The sequence below is a fragment of the Syngnathus floridae genome, chromosome 13 (assembly GCF_059516105.1).
Source record: "Syngnathus floridae isolate MCC-2025c chromosome 13, RoL_Sflo_1.0, whole genome shotgun sequence".
Classification (NCBI taxonomy): domain Eukaryota; kingdom Metazoa; phylum Chordata; class Actinopteri; order Syngnathiformes; family Syngnathidae; genus Syngnathus; species Syngnathus floridae.
Window position 1 is genome coordinate 10,028,737 of NC_142425.1, and position 19,070 is coordinate 10,047,806.

The 19,070-nt window shown below is 43.0% G+C and overlaps 1 protein-coding gene across 1 annotated transcript in view; it reads left to right on the top strand.

The window, feature by feature from the left end:
• ncanb (neurocan b) overlaps window positions 1-19,070 on the top strand; it is a 60,417-nt gene that overhangs the window by 1,035 nt on the left and 40,312 nt on the right. Inside the window, exons 3-4 of the mRNA XM_088393840.1 lie at window positions 5,789-6,002; window positions 8,845-8,939. The gene's annotated coding sequence lies outside the window, so the exon portion shown is untranslated. The remainder of the gene's footprint in view (window positions 1-5,788; window positions 6,003-8,844; window positions 8,940-19,070) is intronic.

The window sequence follows — 19,070 nt, forward strand, 5'->3', positions numbered from 1 at the left end:
TCTGTGCACTGTATTATATGTATGAAATAAGGTATATATTTGCTAGAGGTCCTTGAGGGTGTTTTATTTTATGCCAAATTTAAAGACAAAATAGCTGCTATAATTATTTTTGACTAGCAACGCCGTAAACTCTAACTGAACTCTTTTCTCAGATAATTGCGATCGTCTCCAATCGTGATGTTTCCTATTCACCCTCTTCTTAATTGTCACAGTAATGTGGTTTCAAGATTTCCTTCACATAGACTGTAAAGATTTTTTCTGTCAGTATTTGCTGACAATTTAAGTATGACTGCTGTGAAGGTCGCTAAAACAACAAATATAAACTCAAATAACAATTTCAAAAACAAGCATGATTAGCCACCATCAAAATTTCTGTTTTTGGCTGCTGGAAATATTCGTCGATATCTGATCGATTTTTATCTGTTGTCCCGATTGATTGTTTAGATTGAAATAATAACAGACAATTAAACCAATGCTGTTGTTCTTTTTCAATGGATTTGTACGATTAGATTCAGTGACTATATAAAGTATTTGCTTGCATCGTGTGTGTGTGTTTGTGGGTGTGGGGGGGGGGAGTTAGTTTCTCATGGTCAATGTTTCTTTTCAGACCTCTCTAGCTTTTGCTGATGCTCTCAGAGACTTTTCTTCTCTTGTATGGCAAGATCCTTGAGTTTTTTTTCTCCATCCATAATTCCTCTTCGTAGCATCTGAAGTGTGAAGAAATTACATTCTGCTTGGCTAGGTGGAGTAGAGTTTTTCAGAGTCAAATTGGGACCTTAACTGGTCATAATTAGATTTTTGCCTTGGCAGGATGACCTTTCTGCTGCTGCATTGTGAATAAAAGTGATTGTTGCCGTACAACAACTAATTACAGTGGAGCCACCGTTGTGGAAGGCACCAAAATTGGCTTTTGGCCAAAATTGTCTGGTGAAATCTATCCAAACTGCTAAAAACAAAAATCTTATGCGGATTTCGGGTTCGTTTATTTGTACACTGCATTTATAACGTCTGTTGTGAGCTGTTGATTTTGAGTGTAATTCCACCGTTGGCCACAAGATGGTGGCATACTATTTAATTGTATGTTGGTGAGAGAGACACACAGAGACAGATTTTCAGTGACATTGCTTCTAAAAGTAGTATAATGGACCAGAAAAAGATGTTCAACTTCAGGATTGCTGTTTGGAACACGACTCCACATATTTAAATTGGATTTAGTCAATCTGTCTTATGATTAAGCACAAGCTCAGCTGCCTAAAGCCACAGATGGCATTCTGGTCTAAAGTGTATGTGGGAGAATTAGAGCATCCCGATGGGTAAATGAGCCAATTGTGGAGTGGGGAAAAGGAAGACATGGAGAGAGCGAGAGGGAGAGAGAGAGAGAGAGAGAGAGAGAGAGAGAGAGTGTGAGAAAAAACGTGAAGCACATCTGCCAAACCATCGCAGAATTTAACACAGGATTGTTGTGGGGGGTTTTTTCCCCCCCTCTCTCGGTCTTGCTCAGCTCCGTGTTGAAATTTTCCGCTCCAGTTTGAGTGAGGTTCTTTAATTAAATCATTAAAAAGCAGCACGTTTGCACAATATGCACCGCTGCCTTCATTACAAAGCACAATCACTTGTAATTTATTCACTCACCGTGAGGGATGGATGTGATTCTCTGTCTGTGAGATCACTTTCTTGTCGCCTTGTAAAAGATGGCGAGGCGCACCACCAAGGTATTAAACAACTTTTTTTTTTTTTTTTTATGTTTTGGATTTATTGTGGCAGAAAAACCAACATCAAGCTTAACTCAAGTTTGACTATCTTATTTAGATTAGCTCAGCCGTCTTTGTCTTGTGTCTCTTACCTTGCCCCTATATAATGGTTGAGTCCAATTTAGATAATCTTCACATCTCCCTCCATGATGCTTGCTTCACACAGTGGCCTCTGCACTCCGCTTTACAGCATAGCGGTAGGCTGCCAGGTTCGAGTGCAAAAATAACTCTTCCTTCAAAATATTTTCAGACAGAAACAGGATTTGTCAAAGCTCATGGAGTTCAAGTCCAACTAAAGTCAAGACTTCATAAGTTTCCAAGGTAGTTCCAAGTCATAACTTTGGTGACTCCGACGTAGCAGACACATTATCATCATCTTCTTCTGCAGATGAAGAAAAGGTCAGTCACAAATAACAATCTGTATGGTGTAAAAAAAAAAAAAAAGCATGACATTAACAACCTGATATGATTTTCCCGTTGTTATCCATGAGCAGCCGCAACAGGCAGATGTTGCGTATATTAGCAGCTAATTAGCGAATATTTAGCTGCTAAAGAGGCAGATGTTCCCCTCTGGAGTTTGTGGTGAGTAAAACAACTTGAACTGGAGTTTTACTTTAAGGGCTGTATTTTCGGGTCAACGAAAGCCAGTAAACAAGTTGGCTTTGTTCACACCCACTACGGCGCAAAACGCAGGTTTCCAACTGAGAAAGAAAACCCCTAAATGTTTACCAAGGTGGATTAAACGGGTGTTTTATAAGAACTCTGAAAGCCACCAATCAGTCAAAATATTGCAACCAGTTAATTATCAGTTCTGTGATGTTGTTATTACGTCCATATTGTTTTTCAGAAAATTAGATGGAAATGTCAACGATACACGCCAATATCAGCGACAAAACACTCGAGCATGAAATTGCATTTCGATAAGTTTTGGCCGTCAAATGAATTAGTCTTGGGTGAAGCTTTTGAGCATCATCATCTGTTGGTAAAATTCCGTTGGACAGAGATGACGACGCTATGCATCCAAAGACGCTTTCATTACCACCTCGGCTTTGAACGCATTTAATGACAGAAAAAGATTTTCTTTTAGGGTTGCACGCTTCATTTTCACCTCTTGCAATCTGACAGACGCCAACTACTTTGACTCTGCCGCAATTAAAAAGAGCCCGTCAATGGCTTTCATGTTGGCTTGCCCCTCGCGCTGAAAATCAGCGTGCCGGCGGGTGTCTGACGAGGTCAAGTACTGTTGACAGATGTGCGAAGGTACTTGCGTGTCAGCTTACTTGTTTTCTGCACGAGCGTTCTTGAAGGGGCGAGATGTAGCGCACTGTGTGTTGAGCTTCCGTCAAACGGGCTGCCTCTTTAATCTGTCTCGACAGCTTTGTAATTGGACCGCTTCTTGAAGGTTAGGAGCGAGGTGGAGGATGCATGTGGAGAAAACCGTTTTAAATGCACCTTCTGGGTCCAAAAGGTCTCGCTCCCTCGCAATCAGGTTTTATATCGAGTGGCTGTGTGAATGGCAGCGGGAACGGATTTTTCCATTTCAATTCTATTTCACTTTCATTCCGTCCTCATTGTTCTGCCCACCATCTTCATGTGGTCTTCTGAAGCACCCCCCCCGCTCCCTCCCTCGTCTCTTGAGAACACAGCACCGGAGATGAACTTCAGCAGACAGGTGCCTCGCCGCTCGGAATGACAATTTGCCTTTTGGAAATCAGCCTGGGGCTCTGTTGTGTTCCTTGCGATTGAGTTAGTCCAACAGCAGACATTGGACAACCCCCCCCTTCTCACGTGCCCCCCTCAACCCGCCTCCCGTCAACCTTTTCACGTTAAAGCTTCAAACTGGAAGCCGGTTCAAGAAGAAAACGTGCATTCTTGATTTAGTTTGGGGGAGAAGAGGCAAAGGTGAAAGACAAAGAGACTTTGGCGAAGACAATCCACAATTCATGTGGGACTACTTCTGCTCTTTGTAGTCCAGTACAGTGGGGGGATGTGTGTGTGTGTGTGTGCACCGCCTTGTTAACTCCACACAACCTTCCGGCACTTTGTGTCAAATCAACATTGTTTTAATCGCGTCTGCGCACGCGACCTCTCTCTACTGTGCGTTTCACCCCATTTAGCTTTTTTTTTTTTTCCCCCCTCCGCACATAATAGCCTGGCGTGAGGTGTTTGCCCCGCCGCATTAAAGCGAACCAAAGAATATGTTGTTTATGCTCGAACGCTTTTCATCCTCCCCGCCTCATTTAAGTACACGAACGCAACATTTGTAGCTCCGAGGAGCGTGGAATATAGCACCATCGGCTCTTGAGAAAAGAAAGAAAAAAAAAATCCCTGCTGTGAGTAGGCTCAAAAATGGAAAGCTTTTTTCTAGCTGGCTTTCATGGAGGGGATTTTAAGTGGAGACAAAAAATAGCTCTCTTCACTTTAAAAGAAGTCTATCACTGCGAGGCTGTCGGCTGCCTTTTTTTTTTTTTGTCCTGGAGACCAATTAATCAGGGAAAGGTGGCAGGGGGCGGGGATAAAGGCTCATTAGAGCGCTCTCGCTAGCCGTCATTAGCATACGTTTACACAAGCTGGCAGCCGGCTGCAGACGTCAACTTTGCCAGGAGTCGATTGGTCTTTTCTGGCAGGAAAACGTGTCCGGAGGCATCGCCCCTTGTCTCGTTTATTACTTTGAAGCTGCTGCTTGGCAGCGTTCGGAAATACCTGCTCGGATTTGAGTTTTCCATTTGGCAAAATGGCCGACTGAATCGGCCCGTCGGTCGTTCAGAGCGTTTGAATCCGTAAAACCGTGTTTGGCATGCCACGGAGGGAAAATCAACTTTCTCTTCTTCTATCTAGGTTGAGCAACACATTCTTTTTCTCTCATTTTCTTTCAATCAGCGTTCCCGTTCAGAACCTTGTTAAATGGGCCGTGGCTGGCAGAAATAGCAGTTTGTTTTCATTTTACCTGTTTGGGAACTGATTTGAAGAGAACATGAGAAAATGATATTCCACCGGTAGATATGGCCGCCGCGCGACATTGATGTATTACTTGGGCGGCCGACACTCGCTCGCAACTTCGCCGGTAATTGAGTTTGGAGGCGTGCACTTGCGAGAGTGCAAGAGAGCCTGACGTATTATTTCTAAAAGAAAAACATGGCTTATTTGTGCTAATGCTCTTTTATAGAATTGTGTTTGACTTGAGAAGCTCAGCAAGAAGAAGGACTGCTTCTTTTGTTGTTAAATCGTCCTCTAACCTCCGTTTATTTGATCATTTTGCCTCCAGTGGGATTTGCGACTTGGGTGGCTTTCAAATGTTCTTCCTCTGAGTCAGACTTTGGAATTTTCCAGCTTCCCACTTGTACGGAACATAGCATCATTTCAAGGATTATGAATAATTACCTCATTTGCAATGCAGAAAATTACTAGCTTTGTTACATTTACCTCCATGTTGGTAGAAGCTTAGGAAGAAAAAAAAAAACTCCCTAAAGAAAGCACCAAGCTCCGTGAGACTCTCTTCCTTTCCCCTGCGAATCTTGACATTTATTCTCCAATGACATCATTAGAGTCGGAAAAGCTGGAGGCGACCATATGGACGCCGCGACTGCTCGGCTCGGTCCGCAATTTAAATAAGTGTGTTGACGGAGTTTGTGTGTGTGTGTACTATACATAATTTTAAAAAACGTTTCAGCCTCAGACAACCAGTTTGCTCTAGTTGCCCATTAGCACCTCATTTCATCATATAAAACATTTAATGAAAAAAAAAAGGCTTTCTTCACAACAGTCTAAGTCGAGGTGTGCTGCTGGAGTGACAAGGTAAAAGAGGTGACGGGATGAAAGATGCGGGCCCGTTCTTATTCGCCGAGGTGATGGACAGATTGGCAGACGGGGTCGGACAGGAGTCTCGGCGGACTATGATGTTTGCAGATGACGTTGTGATCTGCCGTGAGAGTTGATGGGAGGCAACCTCGAGAGGTGGCGGCGATGAGGAATGGAGGTCAGTTGTGGAGGAAAGCGTTAAATGATATTGACTCCGTGTTTGTGTGTGTGTCATCCAGCTAGGCTACAACAGGCTGAGAGGAAACATGCCGGATTGGGACGGCGGAACGGGATTGAACGCAACAGACGACTCGTGTTCTGTTTCATCGGCGTCATCCATCAAAGTCCATTTCTGCCTCTCGTGGTGCATTAAGTGCATTAACGCCCGCTGCGGACATCCATAACGTCTCCGTCCTGTCATCACTTTGCTGCCCTCATCTCGCCATTTGCACTGTAAGTCACACAAAAAACGAAGAGCGCGCGCGGCAGTCGGCGGATTGTTGGTGGGATGTCGACGACGTGACGAATCCCTTTTTAGCTACTCGACCTAACATAGTGGAGCCACTTTTGGGTAAAGTAGAACACAAGCTGGAAATCGTGTTTCGCTTGCATCATTAAAATCGACGCGACCGGCGCCTTGAAATATCTTTGGTAGAATAATTTCTTGGGCGATATTATATCTCATCAACTCTAAAAGCATGTCCAAGTCACATTAGCGCTGGCCTTCTTCCAAAGCATAACAGTTGATTCTTTAATTTCCCCATCATCTGTCGCTCCCCCCGTCATTTTTGCGCACTTCCTTAATGAGGCGCTCGGTCAACGCGGCGCAGTTAATCCATCAGCGGCTTAATTAGTTATCACTGTTTACTTCTGAAGTGGGCGTAGCGATAAGACAATATTTGACGTATGTTGTGAAACTAGCATGAAATAAATAACAACAAAAAAATCTCACGAGACGGTGAGTCACTCACGCAAGAATCGTTGATTTCAAATGGATTGGTCCGTTTCATTGTTATTGTTAGAAGCACATTATGTTCATCAAATTTTATCTGTATAAGATTTGACGCTACAGCTCCCCTTCTGTCCTCTTTGTTTGCTAGACATGCCACAAGGCATTATGTCAGTTATTTTATTTGTGGGGGGGAGAGAAGGGAAGAAAAAAAAAAAGGCTTTTGTCTGCTGCACATATTGTGCTCGCACTCCAGATGGAAACGTCAATAAACGGCGAGGCAAATGTGCTCATGCTGACTTTCAACTGCATTTCTAAGAAATAATTTGAGCATGCGTGAAAACACAAAAAAACTCAAGGTCTGATCTTGTCTTCTTGACCTTTTTAAAGATTTTTTTTCTTACCGCTACCATATTTGAATCGCATTCAGTATGCTCAATTGTGAGAAATTAAATATACAAACCATAAAACACGACCGCAACCAATCACCATCGCGGTTGAGCCTTTGGCGTCCTCCATAATTCCTCCCCCCCTGGCCTCTGTCTTGCCCTCTAAGCTCCGCCCCCACCCTCCACCAGCAGGTAATCTAGCCCTTCAATCAGGCGACGGATGACAAATGGCCGAGTGCATTTGTCGATTGCCTTTTAGTGCCCGTGTGTGTCGTATGCAGGTCACTCAGCTGCGGAGTCGCCATCAGCGCTCCTAACCACAAAAACCTCGAACCGCATTTTTTTTTTTTTTTTTTAAAACACACTTGACCCCCTCACCGTTGCTCATCTGTGTTTTTAGCCACAAGCCAGTTTAATAAAATATGCCTGCAATTATCCAAGAGCGTATCCTTTTTGCCCAATTAGCCCGCTCAACCTGCACCTTGGAGGGAAGGGGGGGTGCACTTTTGCAATGACAATTACATTGTTATTGACCTGTAATCCACTATAATTGATTCGAATGACATGTCTTAGCAAAGCCGGTTTTATCGCTCCCTTTGTTCAAGGTTGACTTGATTTTACTGCTCTTTAATTGACCTTGTTGGTGCCCGGCAGACAAGCCGCGGCGTATTCAACTCCAGCTCGTCTCTCGTCGCTTCCCATCGTGGCCTTTACGCTCAAAGTAAACTTGATTCCTTTTCCTCCAAAATAAAAGCGCTCAGGGACAAACGTGATTAATTATTCCAGTGGGATTCATGGGTGACTAGACGGTATTTTTAATAAGCCCCTCTCTCTGCGTTTTGTCTAATTAAGGATTCCGAAAATGTAATCAACGGCAGCCAAAGCACGCTTCCAAGCCATGCGTGGAGTTTGAAACTCCAACCGCCGCATCAAATATGCGTTTCATCCTAGTCTGATGATCTGACTACACAAAATAAACCCAAAAAGCTGGGACGCCATTGGGATCAATAGCGATGCCTTTTGAAAATGTATTATTTTGAGCACTTTCTCCCTTGTTTGGTGGTTCAGGTCATTTCAAGAAGGGTAGACAGAGCTTCAAAACAAAGCTTGCACTTTCATGGCTTTAACCTTTTAAGATGAAATGAATCGAAATAATCCACCCCCCCGCCCTGCTAAATGTATTTAAGTAAAGTAATCACTCGATCAGCACCACGGACAGCTCCGGTTCCTAACTGGATGTTAAATGTTCACGCGAGCGTTAGCGCGTTTTGTTAGCTGAAGATAAATTGCAATGAGAACAAAATCTTGAAGAGAGAGGAACAAAAGCCTGCATGCACACAGACACACACACACACACATTCGGAGGCGGCCGGGCCCTCCTGGGGGATCATTATACTTGCGATGCTACAAAGCGCCGCCTTGCTTTAGATGACATCACGTTCTGCCGGATCTTTTAACCTAAGCGCGCTTCCGACTCTTTCTCTTGTCACGGTAAACAATAACTCCATATTTTTTGCGTACAATCAATAATCTGATGATTACATACTTGATCGGAACGTCTAGCTGATTGCAGCAGGCAAATCTCATCATTACAAGACATGATAAGACTTGACCGAATTTCATGATTCAAGCTTAAAGGCAGCAAGTTGTAATCTACAACCCCCCCCCCCCTCCTTCACCCCTCCCCTTTTTTGTAAGCACCCCTACACCGCCCCCATCTCCTCCCCCTCATTAGAATACTGCAGCGCGCTCTTTTGTTCAGTAGCGCTCAGCTGCTGGAGAGGTGAGCACCGCTCCGGAGCTCCTCATCACCACTCACTCTCCTCTTCCTCTTCCAGGAGTCACGCACGGACACCTCTTTACGGATAAAGACCAACAACGAGTGTCGCTGTGTTTTTATTTTTTTTTCCCTTCACACACATTCTTATCGACTTTTTTTTTTTTGGATGCCCTGCAGCTCTCTACCACTTGCATCGCATCCAAAGGCTTCGGGAAGGCTGTGAGCATCATCGCGCTGCATTCCTCTGGACCGGACTTCACCTCTGCCGGAAGGTGAGTTTGACACTTATGCTGGGAGCATCTTCAAGCATTGTGACTTTTTGCTTTCTTTTTTGTACATAATTATATTTATTGTGAAGACTAGATTGTGTTGTTCTGCACCCAAAAAAGTCCTTCTAAAACTTAACATTACAATATGCAGATTCCATATTTTTCCATGTCTTTGATTATTTAACCAAACTTATTCAGATCATTCATGACATGCTGAAAAGTCACATTCCCCAAATTCATATATTTTCAGAATTACACACTTTCCTAAATCAATGCAGTTTAAAAAAAAAAAATGTGCCGAATCCTTCCACAGTTCTCAAAATCAAACCAGCACATTTAAGACATCTGGGCCACCATCAATTAATTAATAAATCAATTAATTTTTAAATTTTTTCAGTTTTCAATTTTTCCTTTCTGAAAAATGAATCCCACTAAAATGAATGTAGATATTTTGCAAATTTAACTCCTGCTTCCATTTCCTCTTCTTATTCAAACAATGTCAACTTGAAAATGTTCAGCTCATTCAGCCATTATTTTGAAAGTCACATTCCAAACATTCATATTTTTTCACATTTTCACAAATTTACCTGCACATTTCTTGACCAATTCAAAACATTCCATCTCTAAAATATTTTGTTCATTCACGACACTTGCTTTTTATTCTCACATTAGCATTCTTGTTGTTAGCATAGCATTTGAACAGCTCTCATTAGAAATCAAAACCTCATTGACCACACTAATTGTCATGACATCACGACTATGGTTAAGTCATTTGACATTTCCCAAGTTGCACGTTCTACATTTTCTTACATTTTCCTCCCTTCTACCAAATTGCAATTCACCGTCAGCTCTTCAGCCCAAATCTGAACAGAAGTTTCTTTCTAGTTTTGTGATGTCATTCGACTGAGAATGTCAAGTGAAATTTGTCACAACATTGCCTTCCTCTTGGGCTGTGATGTTTACTTGTGTCCACCTCCCGTGTCCTTACTAATGACCCAAGCCCGAATCTCCAAATCGCCCGGCTCCATCGATCAGGATTTCATTTGAATTGTGCCTGCTTGAGCAGCCATGTGTGGGCCTTTGTGTGTTAGTGACCTATCAGTATCATTGCGTCCCGCTTCTTCAGCCCTCATGCATATTGTAGAAGGTCCCGGCTTTTGCCTTTGTCCGGCTTTTGTTCATGCTGTGGATCACAAGCGCTGTCCTTTTATGGCTTTGTTTTCCCCCAAATCTGTTCTTTTGTGCCATTGAGCCCCCCCCACCCGCCGTTTTTATATTTTCCGGATGAGTAATCGCTGATTTCGGTCTTGTGGTGACACCTCAAGAGGACTTGTTCTTCCTCCCTTTCCATCCTCTTCTTGAGTCTTTATAGCGTTGTTATCTACTCCTCTCATGAGGTTGCCGATGTCCCCTTTTCCTTCAACGATGCCACGTTCTGGCCGGCTGAGCTAAGCGCAGTTCGGACACAGACAGAGCGATTCAATTTTACACTTGAGTCGTGGCCAAGCACGTGAGCGGAAATCAAAGTTTTGTTTTTTTCTGCAAAGGGAAAGTGCTAATCTAGTCATCTTCACGAAAGCCGTATGCTGTAATATGCACGCCAGGCCTGTAGGAGGCGCTGATGAAACGATCATCGAAACTTTCTCAGTTGCTTTTCAGCTAAAATCACGTCCACGCGGAAAATCGAAAATGGAAAATGAGTGCGTTACCATACAAACAAGACAAAATATAAAAATCCCAAACGAATTCCATGCCTAAGATTTTTATCTCGGATGAATTACTGATGAGTGGCTATGTAGAAAATCCATACAAATACGCACCTTATCTTATGGGCTTAATAAAAACAACACCGGCTATCCCAGTGATTGACAGCTCAGCGAACAGCCCCCTTTTCCCAGCAGAGGGAGACGAGCCTAACTGGCTCGGAGCAGCTTTGGCTCGTCTAATGGCGCGCACACACACACATGGCTCGAGCCATATTGATCCCGCCGTCGCCACCGTAGCGAACGAGTGGTGCAGCTGGGCCAAATATCATCCTCCCCCTCTTACCTCCTTCGCAGCTTGTGAATATTCATCAAGAGAGAACCCCCCACCCACCCCAAATATATTATTCACAGGAAGCATTTTGCCTATTAAATACTCTAAATAAATAATGACATCTGGTAACTGTTATGTGCGCTGAATTAATCAAAGTCAAAATTGGAGGGCGCTAACAATGGATGGCGGCTTGGTGGCTATACTTTATATTCCCATTGGGTTTTTTTTTCTCCTTTGTCGGGTGCTCCTCTCTCGGTTTGCTTTAAGTAACCCCCGCAGGAGATGCTGTTTATTTTATTTTATATTCGTAATGACAGATTTTTTTTTTGCCTCCCCCGTGAGGTAATCTTCTTATAAACAAAGTGTCCCTTTGGGTGTATTTTTTAAAAAGACCAAGCTTAAGAAAAGCAATACAATAAGGAATAATTACATAACTGCAGTAAACGTACTTTAGTGAGCTTAAAACCTGCAAAGAACTAGAATGAATATATTTGTTTTCATAATGGTGATACAAAGTGAGATGCAGATGAAGCATTTGAGTGCTGAGATTGTTAAGATGCATACAGATGGCCAGCGCTTCCCCACTCTTACGCCACGAACCCCCAAGAGGACGAGCTTTTGTTGTCGTGCGCATGTGTGAGCAACTATTCAATTTGTAGCGACACAAAAGAATCCACACATCGGATATCGTCCGTTCGATTCAGGAAAGAAATGAGAGGGAGGGTTAAGAACAATGAAAAGAGTTGGGGTTATTGTTCGTGTTGTTTGTAGTCGATAGTCACTTAATTGGTGGCAAAAAAATATTGATTATTTATTGAATAGTGCAGATTTGTTCATCTGTGAATAATGAACAGAGCAATTTAATGTTCGCTTGAACTGTCTGAGAAGTTTCATTGCCTCCTCCTCACTGTGTGGGAGCAGAGCTGCATTACGTCACCTCAAGATCAAAACTAGACAAAAATGAGGGAAAATGAATAAATTAACTTTGACTTAGTTTGAAAAATGGATTGCCGTGACGCTTCGTTACAAAAGGACCTGGTCAAATATGAAGATTACTTTTTTTTTAATTGCATCATGACTTCTAAGACTTTTGCTTTTGTTTAACGTGGAAAAGCTTTATAGGAACAGGTTTAGCATGTTAGCATTTAGCGTCGTCATAGATGTTCAATGTTTGTTGCCATGTATCTTTTTTTGTCAAAGTTGTGCTTTTAAAGTGAAAAATTAATAGTTATCAACAAACACCAGTTCTGACTTGGTATTTATTTGCGCTGCTTTATCTGCTTGTTTGCATTCTTGTAACAAGTAAGAGACCAGAGTGAAGTGAGTGAAATAATTGATTCTGGCTTTACTTGACTTTCTGACTAATGAAAGTATTTGTGTTTCCATGATTCGGATCAGAGGTTAAAATACATTTCGAGAAATTATTTTCACTAGCCGTCACCGCACACATCGACCTTAGATGCACCAGGAATGAATCACTGATTTAAAAAAAAAATAAAAATCTGTGTCTGTATCTTCTTCACTGGCACAGAGAGCCAGTCGAAGGAATTTTCCCATTAAGTCAGTTAACATGTCCGTCAAAGTCAGAAGCAAATTGCTGAGTCATTAAATCAGGCACATTCAATACGTCGCGGACGACGTCTTTAGCTAGCCCATCAATCTCGATGTCCCGTCGCTCACGGCAAAAACTTTAAGCTAGCCTCAGCTACCCTTTTACGGACATAACGCTGGCTTTGCTTTTTAAATTCCAACGACAACATTGCCCCACTGAGATTCGAGGAAATGCAGCAAAATTAAAATTGTAAAACAAAGGAATTGGCATCACACCCAATATTTTGAGGCCAGTGTTTACTCATTCATCTTCCAAACCTCTTTTACGATTAACAGCAGTGTAATACGTTTTTTATAGCAAATTTGATTGCGGATTGCTACAGGCCTTCATCCAATATGCCAAACGTATCTCAAGATGGAGATTTGTAAACCCTGCTGGCCATTCAAATGTCCTGCCAACTGAGCCCTGACAAGTTGTAGCTATGTGTGAAGTCTTCAAACTTTTTTTTTTAGTTATTCCAGCGGAGTCTCTTTTGCGGCACCTACAAGGAAATTGCATTTAAAGAGACCTATTTCCATTCAAATAGCCTTTAAGAGTTTTTTTTGTCAATGCCAGGAAAGACCCGCAACTGCTTGCTTTCCAAATAAGGAACCACGCCCACCGCCGGTGGCTCTGAAGGTCACCTGTTCTGCTCCATGATACTCGAAAGGAAACATGAACAATGAGCGTTCTTTTGGGGAACATGATCCTGTTCTCCTCCAGCGATTTCAAAATGAACTGCAGGGACAGTTTAGCACTTTTATAATTAACTGTCACAGTCAAGTCAAAGGAAATTCGGAGAAATGCAAAACGGTATTTGTCGAAAACATCTGCTTATTTCCCTACTGGGGTGTTTTTTTCTTTTTTTTTTGGTACCTCCTTATAGATTTGAACCAGCTGTAATTAACATCCCGATAATAACTCTCAATTAGGGGTTTCTTGAGCACTCACAGAGCTCTTGGGCCTATTTAGTGCTATTTGGCGCACAAAGCTGTTGCAACTTTGGTGTGCTTACTGGAGAAAACGAGCCAAATGATTTCTTTTTTTTGCTTTGACTTCTAAGCAAAAATTAATTTGGTTGTACCCGTTAGCTTAATGCTAGTAGATAATGGGCAAACGCCCATCACAGACTAATGATTAGCATTTTTGTGGCAGTTATAATTCTTCAAGCATCAACACACGTCGACAAACAACAATATGCATCGGAATATATTCTTTATCCTCCGAGAAGAGAAGGATGAACGTTACGATCGTAATGAAATGTATTTGTTAGTGTGCGTCCCCCTGGGATTGCTGAGTCTGATGGATTGATCCGAGCCAGTGAGAGCGTACCCCCGATGTGTGCGTCACTCTCCATATGCGGCGCCTACAATAATGTCCCATCAGCTCAATGAAATGAGGTCTGCGGTTCAGTGATGGACTCCGCTGTCATCGTAGGACCGGGTTGTCTATGGCCCCGCCCCCTCGTGCTCGCTTCCTTGATACTGTCGAGTACAAAGCGAGCAAAAGCAATCATTCATGCCCCACATACACAAACACAACAAGGGGGAAAGACAAGGCTGCAGGCAGAACATTTGAGACCCCGTCTTAATTGGGCCCCATCTTAGCGTGACCTTCATCGTTTTGACAGAGCGGCGGGAATTAGAGCGAGACGTCGGAAAGATGAGCAGCTCCTTGTTTCTCCCCGGCTCATGTCAATGGGTAGCGTGGCGGAGCTAGTTATTGTTAAAACAAAATAAATCAAGGTAATACAATCGAATTCAGGAAATGCAACAAATTTTACCTTTTCTTGCTTTCGGCTGCTGCAGCGCAAAACAAATGGCTGAAAACGTAACGACCACCGCCGCTGTCCAGTGGTTGGGAGTTGTACGGTAATTTACGATACCCCGCTGGAAGGTCTCGGCAGGTATGTTAGCAGTCGAGCCATGTATGCTTCAAGTGCTCCCAGTGGAAGTTGAGAAAGTGATGCTCCACGCGGTACTGCACTTCACTCTGGTTTTTAAAAGCTCCTTGGTGGTTTATTAGAGGGGGTGGGAGGGGGGATCTCCTAAACACCTACCTTCTACTCCATTGTTTTAGAAGCTATAGATTTAAAGCTTTACACGCACTTATAGTGCTGAGGCAGCAGTAGTGCAGCTGAAAGTGGATTTCGTGTGGCTTCATGTGCCTCTCAGTGGATCATTGAGACTCAACTTCCTTGTACCCAGGTTATAGGCCACGAGACTGCCCTTAAAAATTTTATTTTTTCCCTAAAACGATAACCAATCTATCAAACCCTTTCCCGAGGTGTTCCTCAAGGGTCAATCTTAGGGCCCATCCTTTTTTTTCGCTCCTGCTCAGAGACATCAAGAGCACATTTTTTTATATTTCTTACCACTATTGTGGATCTCCAAATTTATATTTCTTGATGCGCAAAGTGATGATTGTTGACCTCAATCAAAAGCTTAGGTGGCTCACAACTCGTTTCAGTTGAATGCATCCATCTTCACCCCCCTAGATGTTAGAGAAGCAGCCAATCAAGGTCCCGACTGAGAACATGCTGCACTTTTTATGAGGACATTTTTGCAATCACTCTGCTTGATTGTGCTTTTTATGCTTATTCATTGTTTCAGACGTAGCCCACCTCACCGCAGTCCTTTTTTTGAAATCTGTTCACTGCAAAAAAAAAAAAATCCTTAATTGGCCACTCATTCTCCTCTGATTGCACTTTGGAGCACGAGGGTTCTCAAACTGGGTCCAGGAAATGTATTTCCAATCGTCTTATTTTAATGCCAATTAAGAAAAACTCACGTGGACCCCAGACGCTAAAAGAATTTCTAATTCGATTTTTTGAGACTGGCATGTTGACAAATTCGACCTGTTTGAGAACTCCTGCTTGCTGTGCCATTGTGATTTCCAAGCTTGCATTGTGATGTCGGAAGCCTCCCGCCAACTCACCTCGCCCCCCTACCTGCATCTTCTCTTTGTGTCGATGGCTGGATAAATGAGTTGTTTGCTTTTTTTGGCACCTTTCAGAAGGTCACTCTGGCTGTCTGGATCGCAAAAAATAAGAGGGGGGGTGCACGTATACCGCCTCGCTCAGCCCTTTAAAGGTCCATTAGTTTGAGATGTATTAGCCCATTAGACAAAACTCATTCGTGCTTCGTGCGACGGCAAAGCAATTCCTCCTCCGTTAAAATGAACCTTTTCTTCATCATTTGTCCTCGCTGCTTTTATCTTCATTGGGGTAGATGCAATCACTTTTTGATGTGAAGTGTGAAGTCTTACTTAAAACTAACTTGAATAGAAATCACTATCAAGGAAAAGCTGATTACATTTTGGAATCCAAATTAAATTGCTTTAATTATAGATGCTGTATGTAACAAAGAGGTTGGCTCAGGTTTACAGGATTATTAGTGGCTCCTCGCGGAGGATAAAGAATTTATGCAAGTGATTTTTCATATCTATCTACATGTTTTGCTAAGAGGGTAACTGATTGACTGCCCGTCCCCAATTTGGTTGCGCTCCCTATTTTGGACACCCCTAAAGGATTGATCTCTTTCTAACCCCCCCCCCCCCCCCCCTCCCTGCAGAACAGCAACATGTGTAAACGTGGAGGAAAAATCCTTTTGAGACATTTTAGACAATTACCCCGAAGTCTTGCGAATTCCCCTGATATTTAGGGGAGATTATTTCTCGCGCTAAACGCTTTGGAATTAACCAAATGAAAAAGCTAAAATAGATGCCGCAAAGCCGGAGGACTGAGCAGAGCGCTACTCACTTTAGAGTTAACGTGATGAAAGCGATAAGTACCTGCAAGCCCGGAGCTTGACCGGGGGAAAATTACAGCCTGCCGCGTGGGTGCTTATTCATTTCCACCGCCGTCTACCATCATGGAAAGGCACATTAAGGCACTCCAGCCTCGAGTATGGAGTAATAAAGTGATTTAGCCGGTTAATTGGAAGCAAATTAGCCACGCTTTACGGCAGAGGGAGACGGGCTGCGAAGCTGGATTCCCGGTATTTCAGCCTGCATCGAAAATTTAAAGGAAGTTTTTATGTCACTTATTTACCATCAGTCGCACGTAATCCATTCGCTTGCTCCTCTTATCTCGGAGGCTAATGCTTCTTATTGTGGGTGAGCGCCGCTATTAACCTGTCATATCTTGCGGTCGTCTCATCAACGCTAATGACTCGCTGTTTTGAACCAATTAACATATAGCCGAGTGACTCATCCGAAAAGACTGGGCATGATTAATGATAGTGTCTACCACCGGGTTAAGTGTCACGTTGCGGAGAGGATAGGACGCTTACACGCGTGATGCTTAACACATGTACAGTCTATTAAACCAGCGCAGAGTGGAAAGTTTAGCTCCCCAGCATTGGTCATTACCAAAAGCACTTGTCGTCTTTCCTTCCTTCTTTCCTGTCTTCCTTCCTGTAATCATCAATTCATCCACAATCCCATCCATGCCCGCAATAGATTTTTTTTTTCTCCATTTGTTGACCTTTTTTAAAAATTCGAGTTGGACAAAAAAATAGACCTCTCCCGCCACACTTTTTGACAAGGACAGCCACAAGGACTTGTTTTGCTGATGGCCGCATGAATAAAAAATGGCACATCTTAAATAAATAACGGAACAATCTAGGGCTGATTTATTTCGATGCCCAATAGCGGCCACTAAATTGCATGACGGTGCGCTCTTAACAGACTCATCATGCATTAGGATTTTGTAAACACAAATGTTAAATTGCGTTAAAGTGGAGAGTTATATTTAAAAGAAGGTTTTGCTTTGGGCACCTCTGATGGTTTTCACCGTGGACTATTTAGGAGAGCTCCGCATGCCCAAAGTGAATTTTGAAGTGATGGAATTGGAAGTGGATGAAAAAAACAAACACCAGCTTGCTTTCATTTTCTCCTTGCTATGCTGTCTTCCCTTCACATCCTCGTTTGCACCGGCCCTTTTGTCTGACGGTTTTAGACACCAAAACAACCATCGTAATCAATTTGGATGTATGTTTGTTCCAGATCATGAAATTTTTGGCATCTTCAACACGTGTTTGCCTGAGCAAATCAAATTGCCCGCTCTTGAGTCAATCTGGCCCTGTGTGACTGTGTGTGTGTGTCACACACTTGAAGCATTGGAGCGCTGTCAATTACTGAGAGATGATCAAAGTTCAGCCTGATGTTGTCTGGCCTCTGTCTTCCTTCTCTCCTCCGGGGGCTGGCAGCATCGGGAGGAAGCTAGCTGGAAGAGGGAGTGGGGGGGGGGGGGTCTCTTGACACTCGGCAACGTCTGCTTCAGGACTCTTTTATCACACATGCATGTAAGACAACAAGTAACACACTTGTTTGTGCACTGCGGGGTTCTTTTGACGTTCTCAATTGTAATATTTTATTTTTGTAGAAGAAACCAGATGGTCCTCTGCCACTCAGTTTGTCATAGGTCCTCCTTCAAAATGAGAAGACGGCTCACTAAATTGTCCATTGTCACTTAAGAGCTAAAATGATGTCAGGGTTCAATTTAAAGACCATCGACTTTGCAACGGGGGGTAAAACACAAATCAATCCCCGTGCGGTCTGTCGCTGACAGCTTCTTTGAGACAACCCAGACACAAAGACAAACAAACACAATCATTTGAAGCCCCTCTGGTGAGTATCAATTTACCCTCTGAATGAAGGTCATGTGTGCTCTCACACCCTTAAATAATGGTCCCACTTGGATGTGGCTAGCTCACACAGGCCCCACAGCAGTCACTGGGCAAATAAGTAAATAAACCTGGGCGCTGGCAGCTCCCATAAATTGCGTTTCTCCCAAATGAGAGTGCCGGAGAATCGATACACCCCCGGGGGGTTCCCAGTGTGTGTCTCGGAGAGAGCACGCATGTTTGGGTTTGCAGTGCAGAAATAAATTAAAAAAATAAAAAACCAGAAGGAAGGAAGAGTGTTGGGAAACCAACATGAAACCCAAGCTAAGCTAACGTAGCAATCTAGTCAAACCGACGTAAGCAAGCCAAAAAAATAAAATTGATTCCAATTATTGTATGCGTGTACTCTACTCAAGTGGAATATTTAAGAAGCACAAAAAACAAGAAAGCTAGTACTGCTGTCTCGATGATACTTTTTATCCCCCCTCTCCGCTTTATCCCCTTGGGCATTTCTTTTCTTGGCGCTTTCTTCGTTTGATTTTTTTTTTTTTCCCAACTCATCATTCATCTTCACATTCCAATTCCTCCCGCGGGGTGTGTTGTCACCGCCGCGTCTGACTTCTCAGCCACCTTGATGCCCTCTTTTAAAGAACCCTTAGATTTGTTTCTGAATCCATATCTGAAGAAAACAAATCTTATTTACAAATTCAATATCGATATCAAATTGAAACCTAGTCCAACTTCACCTGCTGGTGACATGCTCCTCTAGACGTATGTTTCTCTTTGGCTCGTGATGAGATGCAAATTGATTTAGCGGCACATCAAAGTGGCAGACGGCGATGGGCTTTACTGAAACACACACACACACATATGCTACTC